General features: G+C 45.3%; 2 protein-coding genes across 4 annotated transcripts in view; one reads left to right on the top strand and one right to left on the bottom strand.

The window, feature by feature from the left end:
- Positions 1 to 6,803, bottom strand: part of ACO1 (aconitase 1) — a 93,282-nt gene extending 86,479 nt beyond the window's left edge. For both annotated transcript variants that reach the window (XM_077475242.1, XM_077475245.1), the window contains exon 1: positions 6,643 to 6,803. The gene's annotated coding sequence lies outside the window, so the exon portion shown is untranslated. The remainder of the gene's footprint in view (positions 1 to 6,642) is intronic.
- A 330-nt stretch (positions 6,804 to 7,133) lies between these two features.
- Positions 7,134 to 15,964, top strand: part of CCDC171 (coiled-coil domain containing 171) — a 70,511-nt gene continuing 61,680 nt past the window's right edge. Inside the window, exon 1 of one of the 2 annotated variants that reach the window (XM_077475241.1) lies at positions 7,134 to 7,356. The gene's annotated coding sequence lies outside the window, so the exon portion shown is untranslated. The remainder of the gene's footprint in view (positions 7,357 to 15,964) is intronic. The other variant, XM_077475240.1, reaches the window with a different exon arrangement.

Below are 15,964 nucleotides of genomic sequence, written 5' to 3'. Positions count from 1 at the left end.
ATGCCACTTACAGCTCCTAAAAGCCTACAGTATGCGTGCATGGACACATAGATTAACAGAGGTGTTTTTAACCACATCTCGACTGGTGCACGAAGATGTACATTGGCAGAATGGCACGGGCAGACAAATTGGCGTACAGGTATGTCCATTTGAAATTGCCGCCGTGCAATCACATGCGCGCTGCACGCGCCATTCGGGACCCCAGTGAGATGGGTCACGAGTCCCGCGGACTTGATCACCACAGGGATACCGTCTCACGGGGAGGCTGAACGGGGAAGTAAACAGCATCCCTGTTCATAAGTCATATCAAACAGGTCAAGTAAAAAAAAAGAATTAAACTGATATGATAGGCATATGATAGTAATGAGTATCTAGTGTAAACAAGAGAGTTGACACCAAATAAATGGCAGTGAGCCCCTGTGTGTGAGATTGACACGTTGCTGGCCCCGTCACCTGGTATGGAATTAAAGGGGAAGTCCTATGCCGAAAAAACGGCGTCGGGGTCCCCCCCCCCCAAGGTCCATATAAGACCCTTATCCGAGCATGTAGCCCGGCCGGTCAGGAAAGGGGGTGGGGACGAGCGCCCCCCCCCCGCCTGAGCTGTACCAGGCCGCGTGCCCTCAACATGGGGGGGGTGCTTTGGAGAAGGGGGGCCCTGCGGGGACAAGGGCCTCTTCCCCGATAACCCTGGCCATTGGTTGTCAGGGTCTGCGGGCGGGGGGGGGGGCTTATTGGAATCCGGGAGCCCCCTTTAATAAGGGGGGCCCCAGATACCAGCCCACCACCCTATGTGGATGAGTATGGGGTACAATGTACCCCTACCCATTCACCTGTGAAAAAACATTTAAATAAAACACAACACAAGGTTCCAAAATCATTTATTGCACAGCTCTGGGGGTCTTCTTCCGTCTTGGGGGGTCTTCTCTCCGGACTCCTCCACTATCTTCTGCTAGCTCTTTTACTAGCAGAGGAGCCCGGCTTTCTTCTTCGTCGCCCGGGGGTCTTCTTCCAAATTCGGGGGTCTTGTCCTCCTCTTCGGTTCTTCTTGCTGGGCCTCCGCTCCTCTTCCAGCTCTTTTACTGGCGGTGGCCCGGTCTTCTGTCATCGCCTTCTCTTCTTCTTCCTTGAGGTGTTGACTCGACGCTGTCTCTGGTTGTAATGACAGGGACGTGTTGCGCAGCGACTTATATAGGGACAATGGGCGGAGTCACTGGGTGATGTCCCCACCCATTATGATGTCACAGTCCCAGCATCCTCTGAAGACCGGGCCACCACCAGTAAAAGAGCTGGAAGAAAGAGCGGAGGCCCAGCAAGAAGAACCGAAGAGGGGGACAAGACCCCCGAAGTTGGAAGAAGAGGCGGCGACGACGACAGAAGGCCGGGTCACCGCTAGTAAAAGAGCTAAAGAGGAAGAAAGCGGAGGCCCTGCAAGAAGAACCAAAGAGGGGGACAAGACCCCCAAAGATAGGGGGAAAAGACCCCTGGGGGGCGATGAAGAAGAAAGCTGGGCTCCTCCGCTAGCAAAAGAGCAGAAGATAGCAGAGGAGTCCGGAGGGGAAACCCCCCCCCCAAGACGGAAGAAGACCCTCGGAGCTGTGCAATAAATGATTTTGAAACCTTGTGTTGTGTGTCCTCCATGTGTGGGTAAGTCTGTTCATTTTCAAAAGTACGGCGGACTCCCACCATAGTCCGGTTGTGTGTGGGCAGGTCCGCTCGTTCGGAAAGTCCGGCGGTTTGTCCGCCAGGCTAAGTCCGCTGGACAGTCTGATCGTGTGTACGCAGCATAAGAGCGTCAGCCTTCTTTTTTCTTTTCGAGAAAGCCACTCTTGAGTTCAAATGACCACCATTTGGGTAAAACGATCCTCTGCACATAGACAGAGAGAAACTTCATCCTGAAGATCCTGCAAAGATTATCTGAAAGCCTTTCACCCAGTAACATAGGGCCACAGGTAAAGGCGTGGTGGATATTCTTATTTTAAAGGAGAGCTTCTATATTCCAATGAGCTGCCAGCATCCCTGGTGGTCACAACACGAAGATCACCTGTGTTTATTTGTCCTTTACTGCCAGCCTGAAACCCTCCTTATGATGGATAGGTTTTCTTTATTACTGTGATTAAATTCCAATTGGTCAAATCAAATATTACTTAAACAATAGAATAATCTTCACCAGCTTCATGTTTGCAAACAAAGAAATTAATGATTTCAGGGCAAACAGTCTTAATTATGTTGACAATTGTTAAACACATGCTCTAAACAGTAACTATCTTTCTGGGTAAAGTCCAAAGGTGACGAGATAATGTAACCCTTAGGTTTGATCTCTGTAGTGCAAATTATGCTTAGCAATGAGAAACAGAAAAAAAAAAAAAAAAAAAAAGAGAAAAGCATGAGACCCATGCACAATTATTATAATACTATAGCATCTTATTTCTACTGCCATTCTGACTACTGTATCTTAGCAGCATCATAACCCCAGCAATTTGCTGCGCAAAGTCCCCAAATATCAAGCTCATCAGCAATAATTAAAGTAACCTATTGGTTATGGCAATATGTTGGTGGAGGAAGGTGCCACATCAGAGGTTATACTAAAATCACACACTACAAAAGTATGGAATTTTTCTTTATTGTACGATTTCTACACTACAATATCAATAGAGATTGGCTAGCAGTACATGGGTAAAGTTACATTCAACACTTAAGTGTTTTTTTAGATTGCTTCAGATTATTATTTGTTAAAATTCTTACCCCAGCACTTGCAGTTTACAACTTTGAATGCTGGTGGTGCCTGCTTATTCAGTGCTGCTTCCCTGAACTCCAGTGGAAAGTGTAGTCTTGGGTCAGTCTGTCAGATTGGAGGGGGGGGGGGGTCTTGCCATCCCAGTCTATGGGGGCTGAGTGTTTATATTGATGGACATAGCGTAGGGAGCCACCAACCCTAGTCTCTGAAGACTGCCCTTGGGAATGCCAATACCCTATGGGACACTGTTAACTACCTCGCTGGATATACTTCTTTTATTTCCAATTGCAGGATGCGGCACATTCCAAGTTTACAAATCCCCCCCCCCCCCCACACTCGAGGCTGACCCGATAAAGAAGCTTTTGGCACAGCAATCTTTGACTAAGCCTCTATCCGCACTCTACCTGGCACGTAGATATTCCTACACTAGATAGGGAGGAATGGGAAGAATGTTTGGAGGATAGCTCCAGGTTGACGATAGCCTCCAGAGACAAACTGATCCAGACAAAATTTCTCCAGAGGATGTACTTCAAGCCGCAGGGATTGCAAAGAATCTATCCACAATGTTTCTCTTTACTAGATCCCATACGAAAGAGGGTTCTTATTTTGATATGCTTTGGACATGGGTGGCACGGTTTTGGATGGCGGTTATCGATTCCATCTACAGCTGTCTCTCCCTTGTACAGCTGAATTGGCACTACTGGGTATGCATGCTGATGAGTAGACACCTAAATTTACTAAGCTGCTTATTTCATATCTGCTGTACTATGCTAAAAAAGAAATACACTTTAAGTAGGCCTCCACCTATCCTCCTGGGAATTGACAGTGAACGGAGTGTTACAAGATTACATATCAATAGAAACTGCTCCCTGGAAAAATATGGCAGCCATGGGTGGATTGTACATAATCTTGTCCCTAGGGTACAACTTTGCCCTTATTCTGTTTTGGGATGGTGATCATTTCCTATGTGACTTTTTCACTTATTGGGTATTGTATTGTTCTATATCTATTGTTGTGAGGTCTCCTACTGTACCTCAATTGGCACAACCTTCTGTACCTGCTGTTTATAATTTTCCACATATTTTTCAATGAAGAGCAATTCTGTTTGTAAAAGAAAAAACCCTAATCTGACGCAAGGGTGGCTTCAGAGGGTGCTGCAAGAGAGAGAAAGGAAAGGAGCCACCCTTAAACAGCAAACAAGAGGCAGTGGTCATGGCACAAGCATAAACTGGACCATGGGCAAAATAATAAAAGATGAATAATGCCACGTACACACGACCGGACTTTTTGACAGTAAAGGTCAGACGGAACAAATCTGTCAGACAATTCGATCTTGTGTGGGCTCCATCAGACCTTTGTTGTTCAAAAATCTGGCGGACTTTAGAAATAGAACATGTTTCACATTTTTTCGCCGAAACTCCGCCAGACCCAGTTCATGTCGAGAAATCCACTCGTGTGTATGCTAGTCCGATGGACAAAAACCGACGCTAAGGCAGCTATTGGCTACTGGCTATGAACTTCCTTATTCTAGTCCAGTCGTACATCATCACCTTCTAATCCATCGGACTTTGGTGTGATTGTGTGTGGCCAAGTCCAAGTCCGTTCATTTGGAAAGTCCATCAGAACTCTGCCGAAAGTCCGTCGGGAAAACTGTCGGACCTAGTCCCTCGAAAAGTCTGCTCGCGTGTACGAGGCATGAGTTGCATACTCAGTAAGGACCCTTTCACACTGCTCTGTATCAAAATTGCAGTAAAAAATGCATACTAGCTCATTATGTCTTTGCCTTATAGGTTGTTTGTTTTTTGGGCATTCAATTGCTGTAATGCATAGAATGCATAAGGTGAAACACCCTTTTAAGTCCCAGCTGGTACAAATTTTGTATTAGATCATTAAGTGGAACTGTATCAAATGCCTTGCTGAAATCAAGATATGCTAAGTCCACAGCACCCCCCTGATCCAAAACATTGGTAATATAGTAAAAAAAAAAAATATATATATATATATATCAGATTAGTCTGACATGATCTGCCCTCAGTAAAGCCATGCTGCTTTGGATCCAGCAAGTTGCGTATTTTTAAGTGATCAATGATCCTTCTTTTCAGGAGTGATTTCATTACCTTGACTACAACTGATGTTAAAGTAGAAGTCCATGCAAAAACTAAAGTCCGTGCATCTATAGGACACCACCGATATAACACTAACCTATCTAGCCCTGTAAAGAAAAAAAAAAAAGAGTATACATACCTTTTTTTAACTACTTCAATACCAGACACTTACACCCCATTCCTGCCCAAGCCAATTTTCAGTGCTGTCACTTTTTAAATGACAACTGCGTGCCCACGCTACACTGTAAACCGAATTTTTATCATTTTGTTCCCACAAATAAAGCTTTCTTTTGGTGGTATCTGATCAGCTCTGCGTTTTTTTTATTTGTTGCTAAATAAAAAAAAGACCTAAAATTTTGTGTGTGGGGGGGGGGGGGGGGGTTTGTTTGTTTCTGTTATAAAATGTTGTAAATAAGTACATTTTCTCCTTCACTGATGGGCACAGATAAGGCGGCACCAATGAAGTGTCACTAATGGGCATTGATAGGCGGCACTGATGGAAACTCATGGGTGGCACTAAAAGGCTGCACTGATTATTATATTATTATTATGCACAATTTATATAGATCCAACAGTTTACGCAGCGCTTTACAATGTACAAGGGGGACAACACAATTACAGTACAATACAAAAAGGTACAGCAGGGCCCTGCTCGGAGAGCTTACATTCTAAAAGGGAGGGGGTGGTGGTACAAAAGGTAATAGCTGCAGAGAATGATTTGATGGGGGTAGCTGATGGGTATTTATGGGTGGCACTGATAGGCAGCACTGTTGGGCACTGATATATGGCATTGATAGACATCACTGATGGCACTGGCATGCATTGGAGATGGGCACCGATGGCAGCTGCCTGGGCACTGATTGGCAGCTGCCTGGGGGTCTAGGGTGGCATACCTGGTGGTCCAGTGTGGTGGCCATCCCTGGTGGTCCTGGTGACATCGGAGGTGTATATACAATCAGCACAGATCCCCCCTGTCAGGAGAGCAGCCGATCGGCTCTTCTCTACTCGTGTCTGTCAGACACGAGTGAGGAAAAGCCAATCATGATCAGCCATGACTGGACATGGTTGATCACGTGGTAAAGAGTCCGTCAGAGGCTCTTTACAGAGATTGGCGTGTCAGACTGACACACCACCGATCGCCAAGATACGTGACCCACGGGCGTGCGAGAGCACTCATTCTGGAGGGCCATCATATGACATCCACCCAGAACGAGAGTCGCGCCACCCAGCCATCATTTTACCGGCAGCGGCTTCGACCCAATCCCACGCTGAACTGTCATCCGCGGCTTCACTGTGCAGAGGAGATGGAGAACAATGGAAACCCATTAGTAACTCTATGGGTGACGTCACTTCCCATTCATTTCCCAGTCGCTGACGGCCGTGTCCTCTACAGAGCTTCTGCCGCTGGAGATCAGGTTCGGAAAATGTATACTGATTTTTTCTTTACAGGGCTAGATAGGTTAGTGTTAGATCGTGGGTGTCTATAGATGCAGGGATTTTAGTTTTTGCATGGACTTCTAGTTTAAACTCGCTCATTATGTACCATATTAGCTGTCCGCCAATCATGGGGAACTTTTCCTGCTAGAACAGATTGAGTGAAAAGATCTTCAACATGCATTAAAAAAAAAACAAAAAAAAAAAAATGCATATCACAGAGATATGAATGGGCCCTAAACCCAGGCGATGCTGAGCCTTTCCATGAACTGTTTGCATACTAGAGAAGCACAGCAGAGAGCATTAGTTGACACCCACACACAAGCCAAGCACTGTACATGTAATATAGAAAAGCTGTCCCTTTCTTACCTTACAGAGATCACTGCACCTCCTCTACAGGGCTGTCAATGTGGAGGACAGGAAGACAGCACAGTGCCCAGCACCCGACCTGTGCCCTCCCACAAGCAGGACTCAGCAGGAGGCGGAGAAATCCAAACCTAGGACACAGAAAGGAAGTGCTCGTATGCTCAACAGTAAATAAAGTTTTATTTCTTCAAGACTCACATACACAAAGAACACGCCTGCTTCTATCTGACTGGCGAGCAGGACTAGGGGGCGGAGTAACGCTACGCATCTTCTCCTTTTGCAGTAATGCGGAACGCCCGCCCCCAGGCCAGTGTCTTGTCGAGAAAGGTCCCCCGTCGGATAGTGTCCGTCCTCCGTTCTGCGCCTGCGCAGTACAGGGCGACCACTATCCGACGGGGATCTTTCTCGGCAGAAAAGAGGCACATGACAGACAAAGCGCTGCTCAGCCTTGGTCACGTGACGCGGACTTCGCTTCTTCACACCTAATCGGCTTCCGTAGCGTCGTTTTTGTTGCCGTTGGTGACTAGCTGCGCCCCTAGGGGCGTGTGTTTCCCAAACCGGCAGCTTCTCCCAGCCAATCAGCTTCGGCAGAAGCCCAACGAGCGTTGCATCTTCCAATAGCAAAGGGCGGATTGTAGTGGCGGCTGTAGTTAGGACATACGTAACCCGGAGGTGACTGATAACCGGGGAGTGAGGTGTCCGCTGTGATTTGGGGAGGTGAGTTCAGCTCCTGTCAGTACACTCTATAGTACCATTTCATACACTATAAACTCTGCTACTAATTATTACTCGCTCATGCGACTGAATCGCAATTCCCAACTGCCCTTCGCCTCCAATCAGATTGCTTGTTCTTTCACAAAGGTCCCTTATTTAGCTCTTATGTAGAGATCTGTTTGAAGACTTGTGTTATTGTACCATCTATAAGGCACTTAGGCCTCATTCACACCTCTGCGATGCGTTTTTATTTGAGTGACAGTGTCTGCTAACCTATTCACCTGGGTGTTTCTCTTTGTGCGACAAATGCGCTAATCCCTAGTTCACATTGTAGCCAAATCGCATGCCGAATCAGAGGCTATCGCTGGCAATGGCACCGTCCGAATCAGTGCGATGCTGACAATGCATCGCCGCCCCGATTCCCAAAAGTACTGCTTTTGGCAATTTCAGTGTGCGATTTCCATTGACATCTGTGCAGAAACCCGCAGAGATGTCTCTGAAATGGCCCCTGAAGTTGGCCCTGGGCCGCAATTTGGAGACCACTGTTTTATATCAGAGGGATGAAATTCGGTCTGTAAATGAGGGCAGTTTAACCACTTAAAGACTAGGCCTGTTTCTGACACTTGTTGCTTTAAAGTTAAAATCAGTATTTTTTTGATAGAAAATTACATATATACAGTATCTCACAAAAGTGAGTACACCCCTCACATTTTTGTAAATATTTTATTATATCTTTTCATGTGACAACACTGAAGAAATTACACTTTGCTACAATGTAAAGTAGTAAGTTTACAGCTTGTATAACAGTGTAAATTTGTTGTCCCCTCAAAATAACTCAACACACAGCCATTATTGTCTAAACCGCTGGCAACAAATGTGAGTACACCCTAAGTGAAAATGTCCAAATTGGGCCCAATTAGTAATTTTCCCTCCCCGGTGTCATGTGACTTGTTAGCGTTACAAGGTATCAGATGTGAATGGGGAGCAGGTGTGTTTAATCTGTTGTTATCGCTCTCACTCTCTGATACTGGCCATTGGAAGTTCAACGTGGCACCTCATGGCAAAGAACTCTCTGAGGATATGAAAAAAGAATTGTTGCTCTACATAAAAATGGCCTAAGCTATAAGAAGATTGCCAAGACCCTGAAACTGAGCTGCAGCATGGTGGTCAAGACCATACAGCGGTTTATCAGGACAGGTTCCACTCAGAACAGGCCTCGCCATGGTCGACCAAAAGAAGTTGAGTGCACGTGTTCAATGTCATATCCAGAGGTTGTCTTTGGGGAAATAGATGTAGAGTTTGAAGGGGTCGCTGCACACTGCATGAAATTGGTCTGCATGGCTGTTGTCCCAGAAGGCATTCTTGTGCATCATCTTCTAAAGAAAGCCTGCAAACAGTTTGCTGAAGACAAGCAGACTAAGGACAAAGATTACTGGAACCATGTCATGTGGTCTGATGAGAACAAGATAAACTTATTTGGTTCAGATGATGTCAAGCAGGAGTGGTGGCAACCAGGTGAGGAGTACAAAGACAAGTGTGTTTTGCCTACAGTCAAGCATGGTAGTGGGAGTGTCATGGTCTGGGGCTGCATAAATGCTGCCGGCACTGGGGAGCTACAGTTCATTGAGGGAACCATGAATGCCAAAATGTACTGTGACATACTGAAGCAGAGCATGATCCTCTCCCTTCAGAGCATGGGCCGCAGGGCAGTATTCCAACATAACAACCTCCAACACCCCTCGAAGACGACTACTACCTTGCTGAAGAAGCTGGGGGTAAAGGTGATGGACTGGCCAAGCATGTCTCCAGATGTAAACCCTTCTGAGAATCTGTGGGGCATCCTCAAACAGAAGGTGGAGGAGCACAAGGTCTCTAACATTCCCCAGCTCAGTGATGTCATCATGGAGGAGTAAAAGAGGACTCCAGTGGCAACCTGTGAAGATCTGGTGAACTCCATACCCAAGAGGGTTAAAACAGTGCTGGAAAATAATGGTGGATTTGGATATTTTCACTTAGGGGTGTACTTACTTTTATTGCCAGTGGTTTAGACTATAATGGCTGTGTGTTGAGTTATTTTGAGGGGACAGCAAATTTACGCTGTTATACAAGCTGTACACTCACTACTATTGTAGGAAAGTGTAGTTTCTTCAGTGTTGTCACATGAAACGATAGAATAAAATATTTACAAAAAATGTGAGGGGTGTCCTCACTTTTGGGAGATAATAATGTGTGTGTGTGTGTGTATGTATGTGTATATATATATATATATATATATATATATATATAAATATATTCTCTGAAACAACGAATCGATTATGAAATGAATCGATTACTATTTTCATAATCGATTTATCAGCCAGTCTGATGATATTTACTAGATTGGCCCTTTAATAGTATATCTCTCCTCTAATAGTATATATACATTATATCTCCTCTAATAGTATATACAATATATCTCTCCTCAAATAGTATATACAGTATATCTCTCCTCTAATTGTTTATACAGTATATCTCCTCTAATAGTTTATACAGTATATCCCCTCTAATAGTATATGCAGTATATATCCCCTCTAATAGGATATACATTATATCTCTCCTCTAATAGTATATACAGTAAATCTATTCTAATAGTATATACAGTATATCTCTCCTCTAATAGTATATACAGTATATCTCTTCTAATAGCACCAGTATATACAGTATATCTCTCCTCTAATAGTATATAGAGTATATCTCCGCTAATAGTATATACAGTATATATCCCCTCTAATATATACAGTATATCTCTTCTGTCTGTTATTCTCAGAGTGGATTAGATATTTTTCTCCCTAACCATATAGTTGGTTATTTATATTTACCACTGCATAGAGATATTTAAGATTAAATTGCCCTTTTTTAAAACTTTACATATTAACTAAATTATACACCACACGGTTATTAACCGATTAATCAAAACAATAATCGGCCAACTAATCGATCATCAAAATAATCGTTAGTTGCAGCCCTAATAATATATAATCTCTATCTAATCTCTCAGCGACGCTAGAGAATAAAATGGCAGTCGTTGCACTATTTTATGTCGTACTGTATTTGCGCAGCGTTTTTTCAAAAGCAGCTATTTGGGAAAAATACACTTCAATGTATTAAAAAGAAAAACGTAAATTTAGCCCAATTTCTTTGTATAATGAGAAAGCTGATGTTACGCCGAGAATCGTGAGAGGATCATGATCTTTATTGTAAGTAAAAAATATTGTGACTCTTTTATTTTATCCAGAATTGTACAGCCCTAGTGGTTGTACAGAAGTTCGTCGGTTGATTGACTTCTGTACAACCACAGTGTCCATACATGGATTGATATTTTATCCGGTTCAACAAAAACTGTAACTGCTGACTTTTAATAAACACACACTCGCCTGTCCCGGGATCCAGTGATGTGTTTAGCTGTGGCAGCGGGTGCCCAATGTGCATGCACGAGGCATGCTGGGAATCCTAAATGGTCCTGTGACGTGTCCCACAAGACTGCAGGGAGGGAATGGGAGAGGAAAACTTCTGCTCGGATTCTGCTCAGATTATTAGTGGGACCCCTGTCAAAACTAGGAACCCCCTCCAAAAATAAAGTTGTATGTCAAATGTGGCAGGGAAGGAAAAGGGAAAGTGCTTAACCAGTTGCCGACCGCCGCACGCCGATGTACGTCGGTACAATGGCACGGGCAGGCATAAGGACATACATGTACGTCCCTTGCCTCCCGCGGGTCGGGGGCCCGATCGGGCCCCCGCCCGGTGCCTGCGGCGGTCGGTATTCGTTCGGGAGCGATCCCGGACGAGGGGACGGCCATTCATTCATGGCCACCCCCTCGCGATCGCTCCCGACGAATAGAAATCCCCGGTGACATCACTTCCTCTCCTGTAATGTAAACACAGGAGAGGAAGTGATGTATTCTCTCCTCCGTGTCGGTATTTTTCGTTCCGACACGGAGGAGAGCGGATCAGTAAGTTGCACCAACACTCTACACACACAGTAGAACATGCCAGGCACACTCACACCCCCCCTTTACCCCCCGATCACCCCCCCAATTACCCCTGCCCCCCAGTCACAGTGACACCAATGTCATTTTTTTTTTTTTTTTTTGCATTGGTGTCATTTGTGACTGTAATAACTGTTAGGGCAGTTAGAGTTAGCCCCCTTTAGTTCTAATGTACCCCCCTAACCCCCCCAATAAAGGTTTAACCCCGTGATCACCCCCCGTCGCCAGTGTCACTAAGGCTGGGTTCACATTGCAGCGGTTTATGAGAACGAATGTGATTCGCACCGCACTGCAGTGCAAATCACATCCGATCTCTGTGCGATTCGAGTTCAGCCATTCGCCGCACCCGCCACCCCCGCCGCACCCTCCGCAAATTCGCACGGGACCCTTTTTTTGGCCCGCAGCAGAATCGGATCGCATGGGTGTTCACACCATGCGATCCGAGTTTGCAGATCGCACTGCGATATGCGAACTGATCTGGGGGTGTCAGTAACATTTCACTGACACTCCCAGCAGTTCGCATAGGGCAGTGTGAACTGCCGCCGGGAGGCATGCGATGCGGGAACCCGCCGCGGATTCGCGGCGTTTCCGCATCGCTCCAGTGTGAACCCAGCCTAATAAGCGATCATTTTTCTGATCGCCGTATTAGTGTCACAGGTGACGCTAGTTAGGCAGGTAGGTATTTAGGTTCGCCGCAGCTTTTTATAGCGCCAGGGACCCCCATATACTACCGCATAAAGCCCCCTGATTGCCCCCTAGTTAACCCTTTCACCAGTGATCACCATATAACTGTTACAGGTGACGCTGGTTGGTTAGTTATTTTTTTATAGTTTCAGGGCACCCGCCATTTATTACCTAATAAAGGTTTAACCCCCTGATCACCCGGCGGGTGTCATTTGTGACTAATAACTGTTAGGGCAGTTAGGGTTAGCCCCCTTTAGTTCTAAGGTACCCCCCTAACCCCCCCAATAAAGGTTTAACCCCGTGATCACCCCCCGTCGCCAGTGTCACTAAGGCTGGGTTCACATTGCAGCGGTTTATGAGAACGGATGTGATTCGCACCGCACTGCAGTGCAAATCACATCCGATCTCTGTGCGATTCGAGTTCAGCCATTCGCCGCACCGGCCGCACCCGCCGCAAATTCGCACGGGACCCTTTTTTTGGCCCGCAGCAGAATCGGATCGCATGGGTGTTCACACCATGCGATCCGAGTTTGCAGATCGCACTGCGATATGCGAACTGATCTGGGGGTGTCAGTAACATTTCACTGACACTCCCAGCAGTTCGCATAGGGCAGTGTGAACTGCCGCCGGGAGGCATGCGATGCGGGAACCCGCCGCGCATTCGTGGCGTTCCCGCATCGCTCCAGTGTGAACCCAGCCTAATAAGCGATCGTTTTTCTGATCGCTGTATTAGTGTCACAGGTGACGGTAGTTAGGCAGGTAGGTATTTAGGTTCGCTGCAGCTTTTTATAGCGCCAGGGACCCCCATATACTACCGCATAAAGCCCCCTAATTGCCCCCTAGTTAACCCTTTCACCAGTGATCACCATATAACTGTTACAGGTGACGCTGGTTGGTTAGTTATTTTTTATAGTTTCAGGGCACCCGCCATTTATTACCTAGTCTCACTAGTGTACCCCTAAATTTAGGGGTGTCTACTTTCCAAAATGGGGTCATTTGGGGGGGTTTGTGCCATCTTGGCATTTTATGGCCTTCAAAACTGTAACGCCCTTAGAAAGCCTGAAGGCGGTGCTTGGTTTTCGGGGCCCCGTACGCGGCTAGGCTCCCAAAAAGTCCCACATATGTGGTATCCCCATACTCAGGAGAAGCAGCAGAATTTATTTTGGGGTGTCATTTCACATATGCCCATGGCATGCGTGAGCAATATATCATTTAGTGACAACTTTGTGAAAAAAATAAAAAATAAAAAAAAGTTTGTAATTTTCCCGCAACTTGTGGCAAAATATAAAATATTCCATGGACTCAACATGCCTCTCAGCAAATAGCTTGGGGTGTCTACTTTCTAAAATGGGGTCATTTGTGGGGGTTTTGTGCCATCTTGGCATTTTATGGCCTTCAAAACTGTAATAGGTAGTGAGAAGTGAACTCAAAAATTTACGCCCTTAGAAAGCCTGAAGGCGGTGCTTGGTTTTCGGGGCCCCGTACGCGGCTAGGCTCCCAAAAAGTCCCACATATGTGGTATCCCCGTACTCAGGAGAAGCAGCAGAATTTATTTTGGGGTGTCATTTCACATATGCCCATGGCATGCATGAGCAATATATCATTTAGTGACAACTTTGTTAAAAAAAAAAAAAAAAAAAAAAAGTTTGTAATTTTCCCGCAACTTGTGGCAAAATATAAAATATTCCATGAACTCAACATGCCTCTCAGCAAATAGCTTGGGGTGTCTACTTTCTAAAATGGGGTCATTTGTGGGGGTTTTGTGCCATCTTGGCATTTTATGGCCTTCAAAACTGTAATAGGTAGTGAGAAGTGAACTCAAAAATTTACGCTCTTAGAAAGCCTGAAGGCGGTGCTTGGTTTTCGGGGCCCCGTACGCGGCTAGGCTCCCAAAAAGTCCCACATATGTGGTATCCCCGTACTCAGGAGAAGCAGCAGAATTTATTTTGGGGTGTCATTTCACATACGCCCATAGCATGTGTGAGCAATATATCATTTAGTGACAACTTTGTGTAAAAAAAAAAAAAAATTTTTTTTTTTGTCATTATTCAATCGCTTGAGGCAAAAAAATAAAATATTCAATGGGCTCAACATGCCTCTTATCAATTTCCTTAGGGGGTCTACTTTCCAAAATGGGGTCATTTGGGGGGGTTTTGTACTGCCCTGCCATTTTAGCACCTCAAGAAATGAGATAGGCAGTCGTAAACTAAAAGCTGCGTAAATTCCAGAAAACGTACCTTAGTTTGTAGATGTGACAACTTTTGCGCAAACCAATAAATATACAATTATTGACTTTTTTTTTACCAAAGACATGTGGCTGAATACATTTTGGCCTAAATGTATGACTAAAATTGAGTTTATTGGATTTTTCTAATAACAAAAAGTAGAAAATATCATTTTTTTTCAAAATTTGCAGTCTTTTTACGTTTATATCGCAAAAAATAAAAATCGCAGAGGCAATCAAATACCATCAAAAGAAAGCTCTATTTGTGGGAAGAAAAGGACGCAAATTTTGTTTGGGTACAACATTGCATGACCGCGCAATTACCAGTTAAAGCAGCGCAGTGCCAAAGTGTAAAAAGACCTCTGGTCATTTACCAGCAAAATGGTCCGGTCTGAAAGTGGTTAAAGTAGACCAGAGTTTACTCTCACTAGCAAGAACACAGAACTAAAAAAAAACAAAAAAACATTCTAACCTCCTTACTATGTTATCCAAAATGAAAAATAAAGTGGTTTTAAAGGCTGAAGGTTTTTTACCTTCTTGCATTCTATGCATGAAGGTAAAAAATCTTTAGTATGCAGCTCCCCCTGTAGCACCCCCTAATAGTTACCTGAGCCAGATTTTGATCCAGTGATGTGCACTGGAGCAGCTGCTCTCCCGGATCTGTGTCTTCTCATTGATTGAGAGACAGCAGCGGCAGGGGCGCAGCTGAGCCCTGTTTTTTGTTTCTTATGGAGCTTAGGAGTGAGCAAACACAAGTGCCCCCATGACAAGCAGCTTGTATAAGGGCACTCAGAGAAGAGGAGAAGCCAGGAGTGCCAGTGGGGTACCTGAGAAGAGGAGGATTGGGGCTGTTCTGTGAAAAACCACTGCACAGAGCAGTTAAAGTGAAGTTTTACTCGTTTTTCAGCTTATTAAAAGTCAGCAGCTATAAAAGCTGCTGACTTTTAATAAACAGACACTCACCTGTCCCATGGTCCAGCGATGCAGCCACCTGAAGCTTTGCTTCTCTCCTCTCCACGGTGCCGCCATTACAACTGTGGGTGCCCGGCTGTGACAGTTTGCGGATTCACATCTGGATGCGCATTGCACATGTGCAAGTCGCTCCGCCCTCTCCTAATGAGAGCTTTTTTCTTTTTACTTCAGTCATCTTCCAAGAATGTCAGGATGGGAATTGCCCAGCCTGCAGCTGATTGGAGTAAAAGAAGAGGGTGAGTTTGAAATTCAACTAGAGTTTAGTTCTGAGGGCACCCAAGCTTAGCTCTAGTTGGGGGGGGGGGGGGTGTATGCCAGCTAGGCATACAGGTAATAATGCCGCCTATAAACTGCAATGTTTTGACCTTTTGAGTCACTCGACATCCAGGGGCTGAGTGATCGTTCTAATAGACAAGCATGCTGGTACCATGTTTAGCTTACCGAGCACTCTGGTCACACTGGCCTCTCATGGGGAAAACAAGAGCGAGCAGCCTGGAAAAAGGCTGATCTACTTTCCCTCAGAGAAGATCAGAAGCAGCTTGCAAACTCTGTACCCTTCCCCTTATCTGGCCAGGCTGGACTGTTCATAGACTTTAGATTAGGGGTATGCAACCTCGGCCTTGGCCCTCCAGATGTGGTGAGACTACAAGTCCCATGAGACATTGCAAGACCTTGACAATCACAGGCAGGACTCCTAGAGGCATGA

Source organism: Lithobates pipiens, unplaced genomic scaffold, assembly GCF_037356315.1.
Source record: "Lithobates pipiens isolate NorthernLeopardFrog02 unplaced genomic scaffold, aLitPip1_a1.2 Scaffold_13, whole genome shotgun sequence".
NCBI classification, from domain to species: domain Eukaryota; kingdom Metazoa; phylum Chordata; class Amphibia; order Anura; family Ranidae; genus Lithobates; species Lithobates pipiens.
The sequence above is the reverse complement of the archived record's forward strand: the minus strand, read 5'-3'. Positions and strand labels throughout refer to the sequence as shown.